This window comes from Engraulis encrasicolus, chromosome 11 (genome assembly GCF_034702125.1).
Source record: "Engraulis encrasicolus isolate BLACKSEA-1 chromosome 11, IST_EnEncr_1.0, whole genome shotgun sequence".
In the NCBI taxonomy this organism is placed as follows: domain Eukaryota; kingdom Metazoa; phylum Chordata; class Actinopteri; order Clupeiformes; family Engraulidae; genus Engraulis; species Engraulis encrasicolus.
Window position 1 is genome coordinate 22,469,684 of NC_085867.1, and position 9,550 is coordinate 22,479,233.

The window sequence follows — 9,550 nt, forward strand, 5'->3', positions numbered from 1 at the left end:
AAGTTAAAGTATTAAGATATCTTTCCAGCCAAAAGAAATTTGTTGAAAAAACCATATGCTGAATTAAAGTTCGGCAAACTTACAAGTTTTGTATCAGGACTATGTGTTAACAATGCTACTTTACAAATGATTCAATTTATTGATCACTACTGCAATTCAAGACTTACTTTAAGGTATAATAGCAAAATGTTAACTCCTACAGTGTTGAGGTTTAAACACATGGCTATAACCTTTAATTCACGGACATTTAGTTACCAAAAAATGTAGTTACCTAAAAGCTAAAAGAAAAATAAAAATAATAATGGTATATAAATCACTCAACTGTTTCTTGACTGTGCTTCAAAAATACTCAAGTCACATTTCTTGTATCAAAAATGCCCAAGTCAAACTGCCTGTCATTCACAGTGTCAGCCCAAATAGATTGGCACCCAAAAGTCTGCAAAGGTCATGATTATGGCCCCTACCACAAATTCAGGAGGGCCCTGGACAAATGCCCTGCTTGTCCCCTTATAGCTCCGCCCCTGGTAATTCATGTGACTTAGGCATTTTCACAGGAGCTGCTGATGTAACAGCAAAGGGGTTTTTCAAGAGTCATTACAAGACATTGATGCAGAACACCATCCCAGTTTTTGGATATGTTACAAACAGACATCCTATCTTTCCAAAACTGTTCAGTTCATTGTGGTGATTGCTGTCATTGTTTTGGTATAGCGTGGCAAAGTTGCCCCCCGATATCAGGTTTTCATAGGAGCAATGGAAGTCACACAACAGTGGGTTTTTAAAAAATCATTGTGACCAAATGAGGCAGAATACCATTCCAGTTTTTGGATATGTTAAGAACAGACATCTAATCTTTCCAAAACTGTTGATAATATGGTGGTGAGTCGTGACATTTTTTTTTAATAACGTGGCAAAGATGGCACCAAGTTTCAGTTTTTTCATTATAAAGACTTCATATCTTCTAAACTGTTCATCGCAGAAGATCAGTCTTTCAACACAACATGCACAGAATGGTTGGGAACATACATTGTCCATATCAAACCTCTGTCTTTAAATCTGCACTTACCACAGTCCTTCAAAGATGCCCACAAATTCAAAGGTGAGAATTTTTCAAGCAACTTAAAGCCCCCAGAAAACGGTGGTAAATGACAAGAGGATGTGTGAAAATCCACATTTCACAAGTACATGTTCCAAATGTTACCCCTTGAAATTCACAAGGACCTATTTAAAGAAGTTTTTTAGATACAACACTCTGAAAGTGGGCTCTCTGAGAAGTCTGTTCCAAACGAGTCAGGGGGGTACCTGACAAAAACATTTTTAATGACAAAACTATGAGGAGTTGAGAGCTATAATTTTGCACTTTTCCTATTGGGACGTTTGTGAACCTCCTTGATTTTTTTCTGCCAAATCTGAGATGGTCGTGCGGGATGATTCGGAGATTTGGCGTGGAATGACCCGCAGACAAACTCCATCACCTCGAGGAGGCGGGGGCTCTCTGGAGTACTTCTAACTCCACACAATTTAACAACTTCATTTGTCACTGACACTGGAGAGCATCTCACTCCATTTGGTGTTGGAATTACTCCAATAGTGTTAATAAGCCTTAACACTGCAAAATTAACACTGGCAAATTTACTGTGTGGCGCTAGGAAGTACTCTTGAAGTAGCCTTGTACTCGGATACACCTCTGTGGGAGGCACATAGTAGTTTTAAACAGAGGGGCTTCAGGGAATATGTTAACAGATCACACATTGTGGATGCACAGGTGAGGCATTAATGCAATTTCGTTGTGTGCAGTGTACACTTGTGTGCTGTGTCACAATGACAATGGAAGTTTACCTGTTAGGCTTTCACTTCACTTCCCTTTCACTGTTGTCCCTTTCATATTGTTTCATCCTATTTCACCCTTCTCCTCATTCGGCCTGACTCACCTCCAAAGACTCCACACTCGTTTCCTTCTTATCTTTGCTCCTGTTCCACCACACCCTCTCATTCCAAGGTCCGTTTCTCTCTCAATCAAACATTCTTCCTCCCCTCTCTGTCTCTCCTCCATACCCTCTCTGTCTCTTCTCCCTCCCCTCTCTGCCTCTTATTCCTCCTTTCACATCTTCATAAGTGACAGGCAGAGTCTTCTTCTCCTGCCGCTTCTCTCTCTGTCTCTCTCTCTCTCTCTCTCTCTCTCTCTCTCCACTTGGACAGGGCGTTTGTTTTGCAGCTCAGCTGTCAAGTAGCTGCAGTGCTGGGGCTGAAGGAGCTGATCGTGATGGCTTTATCTGCTTGACGTCTGAAAAAGAGAAGAGAGCTGCTTTGTCTGATAGGCTGCCATCTGATAAATCCCCCCCACTTCCATCAACCACTCCCGCACCAAGTCTCTCTTCTCATTTCAGCGGTACCCCCCCCTATCCCTGCACCACCATATAACTCACATCTATCGCAAAAATGACAACAAAGGAAAATGAAGGAGGATCCACATCCTGATATATCTGCAATGAGCAGCATCATTCATATGAACACTCAAAGTTGGCATGAACTCAAATCAGGTAGCGTACAGGTATTTGTGTTTCCTGTTAAATGGTCTGCCTGTCTGCCTGCCTGACTGACATTGGGAGATCATATCCACAGTTAACAGCACAGAGTTGATGATAACGAGGGGAACGTTTTTAATGAGTCTGCCTGTGATGTCATGTGCTGGCTGCAGACTTGAAGCTCTTTCGCTGTCTTTTATTTCATTTCAGTAATCCTACTGAACACACTCGTTTTTGCCCTCTCTGACTTTTTCTGTCTCTTGGTTTACCTTTCCTCATCTTTTTTTGTCTTTCAACCCCATATCACTCCTTTTCTCTCTCTCTGGAACCCCTATCTCCCCCTATCACTCTCTCCACCTCTCTGTATCTTTCTCTCCTCGTCTTTCTCTGCAGTTGGGCCCTGCAGTATCTGCTCTCTGCTGAGGGGAAAATGAATAATCATCAATTCATTAGCCCGGGTAATTTAATCACAAGAGGACACAGAGGAGTGGATATGATCTGACAGTCGGAAATGTAGAGGACTGAGCAGTGAGGGCAGAGTTATCTGACAACCTGAAATGTAGAGCACAGCGCAGTGTGGTGAGGGCAGAGTTATCTGACAACCTGAAATGTAGAGCACTGAGCAGTGTGGTGAGGGCAGAGTTATCCGAGATGAGATGAGAGAATCGGGTGAAGAGGTGACCTGACCTTGGTGTCCTCCTCCTCTGCAAGGAATTCTCCATGAGGCCCCATATTGAAAAAAAGGAGATGGCATAGGATTTGTACAGGAAGGTGTTATGTCCTGCTGGGCATTGCTGCCTGTCGCACCTCCTCCGGTGCCCATGGGTCAGCTGCAGGGTCATCAGTCGGGAACCACCATTCACTAACGTTTCGCCCCTTTAATCCCGAAACGTTTCGTGGTGGCGGGGCAGTGACAGGGACGTCTCCCTGTCACCCCCTGCAGCTGATGGGTGTTTTCCCCTGCGGCTGTTGTCTGGGGTTAGGTGTTCTTCCCCCACGTTTTGTCCTTCCTCCTGAGCCAGAGCCAAAAGCTCGCCTTTTCAGCCTCCTCTGTCAGGGCCTTTGTTACCTTCCTGAGCCTTCCTCCGGTGAGTCCCACGTCCCTCAGGAGGCGTGTGGTTGACAAACCTATGAAGCCTCGACAGCCGACCTCTACTGGATAGATGGTGGTCATCCAGCCAGCCTCCCGGCACTCAGCAGCCAGCTCTGAGTACTTGGCCCTCTTACGTTCAAAGGCAGCCTCAATTCCCTCCTCCATAGGCACTGTTAGTTTGATGAGGAATGCTGCTCTTGCCTTAGCTGACCACACAACAATGTCTGGTCGGAGGGATGTGGTGGTGATCTCCATAGGGAACTGAAGCTTCCTGTCAAGGTCGACTCTCATGCTCCATTCCTGGTCAGGGGTGAATGGCCTTGATGGTTTCCTTGGCCTGATGCTTCTGCTGACCCCTCCCTCTGCTATAAAGGTGGTGAAGTCCTCTGGAGGTGGTGGTGTTTTACTTCCTTGTCGGCACTCCTCCAGCACTTCGGCTAGCTTCCTCAGGACTTGGTCATGGCGCCACCTATAGCAGCCCTGTGAAAGCGCGATCTTACAGCCTGACAAGATGTGCTGGAGGCTTGCGTTGGGGGCATTGCAGAGTGCACAACATTCCTCCTTTCCAAACCACTGGTGGAGGTTCCGAGGACAGGGAAGCGTGTCATACGTTGAGCGGATGAGGAAGCTTAGTCTTGCCTGTGGGATCTTCCACACATCTGCCCAGCAGAGGTTCCTATTTGTAATTCCCTCCCAGGTCGTCCAGCTTCCTTGCCGTCCCTGCGACACGGCTTTGATTTTGTAGCGGTCTTACTCCTTCTTCGTCACCTCCGCCACCACCATCTCCTTCCTTTCCTTTCGGTTGGCCTTGGACCAGAAGTCCCTACCTGGACTCTGCCCATGATCTCTTGATGTTGGAGCCGGCTGATGGCTTGGTTGACCTCGGACTGTGCCTTCCACTTGCGGCCTGTCGACATGGAGTATTAACATAAATTGTATATCACAAACTGGATTCCAGCTTCCTGGGTCCGCCTGGCTTCAAGTCCAACGGAACGCTTGGTTTCCAGATTATATACATTCTATGAGTATATAATATCAGCTGCAAAGTAGAATATTTGTGAAGAATGTCATGAATGTCTGGAATTCTACCTGGATAGATAGACAAGCTACCAGGCTGAATAAAAAGAAAATATTAACTTTTATCTAGATTTTATGACAGTCAAGGCCTGAAGATATAACAATTGCCACCGTCTCATCTACACAGTTCTCTGCATCAAAGCTTGTGTATCTTTGGCAGGTAACCACAATAAATCACGAGGTGTTTATGTCCCCAAATGTGCCATCAATTGAAAAGGAATAATATTGCACAAAGTGAAACCCTTCTTGTTCATTTTCAGAGTTATTAAAGACAAAACACTGAAATCTCATTGCGAAACAGTCACAAGGGATCTGCAATTGGGGAGGAGGCATAACTGATACCATTGAGCTGATAACTTCAAAACTATAATAATAATAATATTGTAGGTACTGTTCCTGCCATTTCTCTACGCAGAGAAGCTCATAACGAAGTTGTGAGAATCATGTGACTCAAACTGATGACGATTGAGACGAAGGTCATCAATAATCATTAGTTTAAGAGTTGCTTCCCTGATTAACAATATCTAACTTCCCCTCTGATCACCAAATGGCTGGCCCAGGGTCCCTGTCCATGTTGTTCTCAGTCCTCCTCCCCTCGGAGGCGCTGTGACCAAAGTCCCACCCACAATCACCTGGTCAACACCTTAAAGACCTCATGACACGTAAAGACGACCCTTTTTAGTTCAGTCTGAAATAACTATTATATTCTAGTGGAGATGCATCCATATGACAAATATTACTGGTTCTCCTGTTATTTCCAAAATTTGAACACGCGCCACTAAATTCCACATGCCAGTGGCCCTTCCATAAAATGACGTGTGCTCAGGAATGCCGCCACGCCACACCTCTCTGTTTACACCTGACTGCACGTGCAGTCAACCATCCTGACAGGAATCGATAGAGTGTACGTTCTTTCTCGAATATTTTTTTAACAACATACCCGAGCGGTGCGTTGCAGGATACTGCACAAACACCAGGGAGAGCGGTTTCACACTGCATCGCTTTCCAAAAGACCCTGAATTGAACTTGCTGTGGACACATCAAGTTCGCAGGACGAGAACTGGTCCCAAAGGAGCACCGTGGAAGCCAAGCTCAACCTCTGTAGCCTACTGTGTTCTGCACATTTTCTGGATAAATGTTACGACTCGACCCCGGCTCTGAAGGAGCAACTAGGAAATGATGTTCGTCTGAAGAGGGTTTTGCGGCCCAAATCAGTCCCGAGCATATTCCCTCGGGGGACAAACTGGAGGGGGGAGAGCGGCACCTACGTCAGCTGCAGGGGGTATCGTGGTCTGGAGAAAAGGCAGCGGCTGGAGGTAGGCTGTACCATCTTATTTTGGACTGCATTCTAATCATGAAGTCGAGGGAAAGGAAGTGCAAAGAGGTTTGTGTTTTATCGCCGCGTAAACCACTTGCTTGGTGAACGGTAGTTGAAGTTGGTGCCAGTTCTGAACACTTCAACAAAGCTTGCTACTAAAGTGCTTCAGCCGTGCATCTAAATTAATCTCAGAGAGTGTTTGCAAAAAGTCAAGTCGCCTTCCTACATTTCAGTTCGCCGCCGTAGCCTAGGCCTACAGTTACAGTAAAATTATATTTGTCTACTGGTAAATAGTCTACTGTAGGCCTACCGGCTGAAAAGACAACCAATGCAACTCTATGCGACTGTCCCCTCATCAGCGTTGTGTCCGTGACTAATGGAGGAGCCTGTGTTGACAAATAGCCTACTCTTGTCAGAAACCCAAACGAACATGCAGTAACCGCTGTTATGTAATGTCATGTAAATTTGCAACTTCTTTCTGTGTTCAAGAACAATCTGCAGTCATGTGTGTTTTGGGTTTGCAGTAGCGCTTTTTTCTCTCCTACTCACGCGGCATCATATTTATATCATGTTTCAGATACTCCAGGAATGCCAATCTGAGTATGCCATGTTGCTGCAGAGGAAAGAGATGGCTTCACTGCTGACGGGGTCCCATCAATTGATGTAAGTTTTGGTAAACTGTGTAGGTCAACTAAGTTAGGCTACTAATACAGATCACATTTGACTACACACCACACTGGCCAGTAGGTAAACACCCCCTCTCTCAGACCTTACACTGGTTGGGTTTAGTACACTGTACATGGGTCTACTTTTTGCTCAGATAGGTTCTTTGTGTTGGGAAATAAACCTTTTTTTATTATTATTTTATTTTTCCTTTTCCACATACACACACATTTTATATGTGCACATATTCATGTATGTTCTTATTTATTCATGTGAACTCAACAAAAGATCAGCACTGTGACTTTTGCATACAAGCATGTCTGAGGCCACCAACAAGGACTGTGTCTATGCAGTGCAAAGGAAGTGTACATTTCCCAGCTATGTCTCTACACATATATTGGTACATACACACCCCACATTATTTCATCCCTGCATTGCCCCAGGTGTGTGTGTGTGTGTGTGCGCCAGATGTACATTACATTCACTATTTATTGATTCATCTACACATGTTTACTCAGGTGTCAAGAAGAAGTTGCAGAGCCTTGGTCAAACCAGAGGTTGCCAGGATGTCAAACCCTGGGTGGGAAGTATAATAAACCATCTGTACTGGGCTGTGGTCTCGACACCTCCTGGCAATGTTCAACTTGTGGTGGACAAATGGACATCAGTTATGGATCACATCCACAACAGGCATACCGGGTTCGAGGGACTGTTCTCTTCTTGTGCACACGGAGTCTCGGAAGGCAGGGAACAGCGTAAACCATGGCTGAAATATCGTGAGTATACTCCTAATGTTTATTTTATGGAGATTGTAATTGGAGTATCATATTTCATCACGTTGCATAATTGACATGTATTTGTACAATGTTCTTCAGATACAAAGGTGTCTTTTGAGGTTGAGAAGATCATCCGGAACAAGAGGCTGTGTGCAGATGTACAACGCCTGTCCCCGTCACACCAGACATCCTACGTAGAAGCATTCCACAGCCTGATTACACACTTTGCGCCTAAGATGTGCCACTTTTCATACAAAGGGATGGAGAGCAGGTAATCATACAGAAATATTCAGTGAAACATACTTTTAGGACATTACATTATACTTGGTAGACTCTTTTATCCAAAGCGGCTTTCAATCAAGGACTTAGCCACAGCTTGCAAAATTCGCAGTGCACAAGAAATGTACAGAGCAATGATTGTAAATGTCTCAGGACTTGCACTTTTGTTTGTTTCAAAAGACATCAGCACAGGGTAAGGAAGAGTAGTAGTATGTCTCAGATAGACTGGGGCCATTTTTGAAGTGACTATAGAAAGTTGATTGCAGATAAGATTTGGATTTTGAGATGTACTCGTGTGCTATATCTATTGTAGGATTAATTTGAACCTTGTCCCCATATTCCTCTGCAACAGGCTATGCTGAAGAGCTGATGCGGATGGTGGAGGCCATGTGTCGAGGTGAATACTACAGCTGTGATGACTTTGACATTCCAGACCCATCCCCTGTTCCAGAGCCACTGAGTGCATCATGTGAAAAGCCGGATAAGAGGGCAGCAGTCAGTACACACACAACCCGCTTTAGCACCACAAACAACCCTTCAATATAGACATTACCAAAAGTTTGATGCAGGTAATTCCAAAACCACAGTACAGGGTGTGTTGGAAGGACACTTTTTTTCACACTTATGCATACAAATGGTTCCAACTCAGGTGACTTATCTGAGTAAAAAGTAGACCAATGTACTTGTCTTATGTTCAGCTGATTCTCCACTGGTTGGATTGAGTTTGTGGTGATAGTATGTGTAATTCTGCTCCAGCAGGGGGCACCAAAGCTACACACACACCATCTGGTGTGAACCAGGCCAGGTCCTGGTTAGTTTTTTAGTGTTTTTTTAGTAATGACAGTCTCGCTGTGCATAAGGTACAATGGCATGAATGGTGTTACAGTTATGTAATATGTGCTACTGTTGTAATTACACCACAAATGTACTCATACTTTTGTTTAAAATTGGACAGAGCTGGACTGCATGGAATAAACACAAACTTCTTTTCATCTTTTCTGTGAGTGCAATGATCTACTGTGTTGGGAACCACCTGCTCCATCCTCTCCTTGTGGTTCTGAAAAAGGTTATTACAGGGTGTGTAACATGTGCTTTAGTCATTTGAGATGGAGAGACCTTGAGGTGATATTTTGAATATCCTACCCACTCCTTTCATGTCTTTGTTGCTACAGTGCCCCCCAATACCCATGAGGGCTTTCATTGTATTGTCCCAGACGTACTGCAGAACATATTGGACACCACATGATAAAGAATACTAGATAAGCTTCCATGGTGAAGGTGTAAGTTGTCAGCTTGCTAGCAAAAATGCCCAAGTAATTTTATGGGGCAAAATTAGATTTTTCCATACCCTATCCCCATCAGTTCTGTCTTCCTGCTTGAGTCATTGGTCAATCACAACTCTCAGAAGTAAAAAAATAAAATAAAAATAAAAAATAAAAAAACAGCACCTATCAAAATTGCTCAGTCATATGGTGAAAAAGCTCAAATGAATGATCAGGGACAGAGCTATAAGGAGGACAATTAGGGCATTTGCAACTAGTCCAAGGGCCCTCCTTTAGGTAGTGGGGGCCCTGGTGGGTTGCATGTGGGCATCAGGCATATGGGCAGTCATGGGTGAGCGGTTAGGGCGTCAGACTTGCATCCCAGAGGTTGCCGGTTCGACTCCCGACCCGCCAGGTTGGTGGGGGGAGTAATCAACCAGTGCTCTCCCCCATCCTCCTCCATGACTGAGGTACCCTGAGCATGGTACCGTCCCACCGCACTGCTCCCCATGGGGCGCCACTGAGGGCTGCCCCCTTGCACGGGTGAGGCATAAATG

The 9,550-nt window shown here is 44.8% G+C and overlaps 1 long non-coding RNA gene across 1 annotated transcript; it reads left to right on the forward strand.

The window, feature by feature from the left end:
• The first annotated feature begins 6,622 nt into the window (after positions 1–6,622).
• Positions 6,623–8,692, forward strand: LOC134458853 (uncharacterized). The gene is made up of 4 exons (XR_010036663.1): positions 6,623–6,676; positions 7,195–7,452; positions 7,552–7,723; positions 8,084–8,692. It is a non-coding gene; the product is annotated as an uncharacterized LOC134458853 (long non-coding RNA).
• The last annotated feature ends 858 nt before the right edge of the window (positions 8,693–9,550 follow it).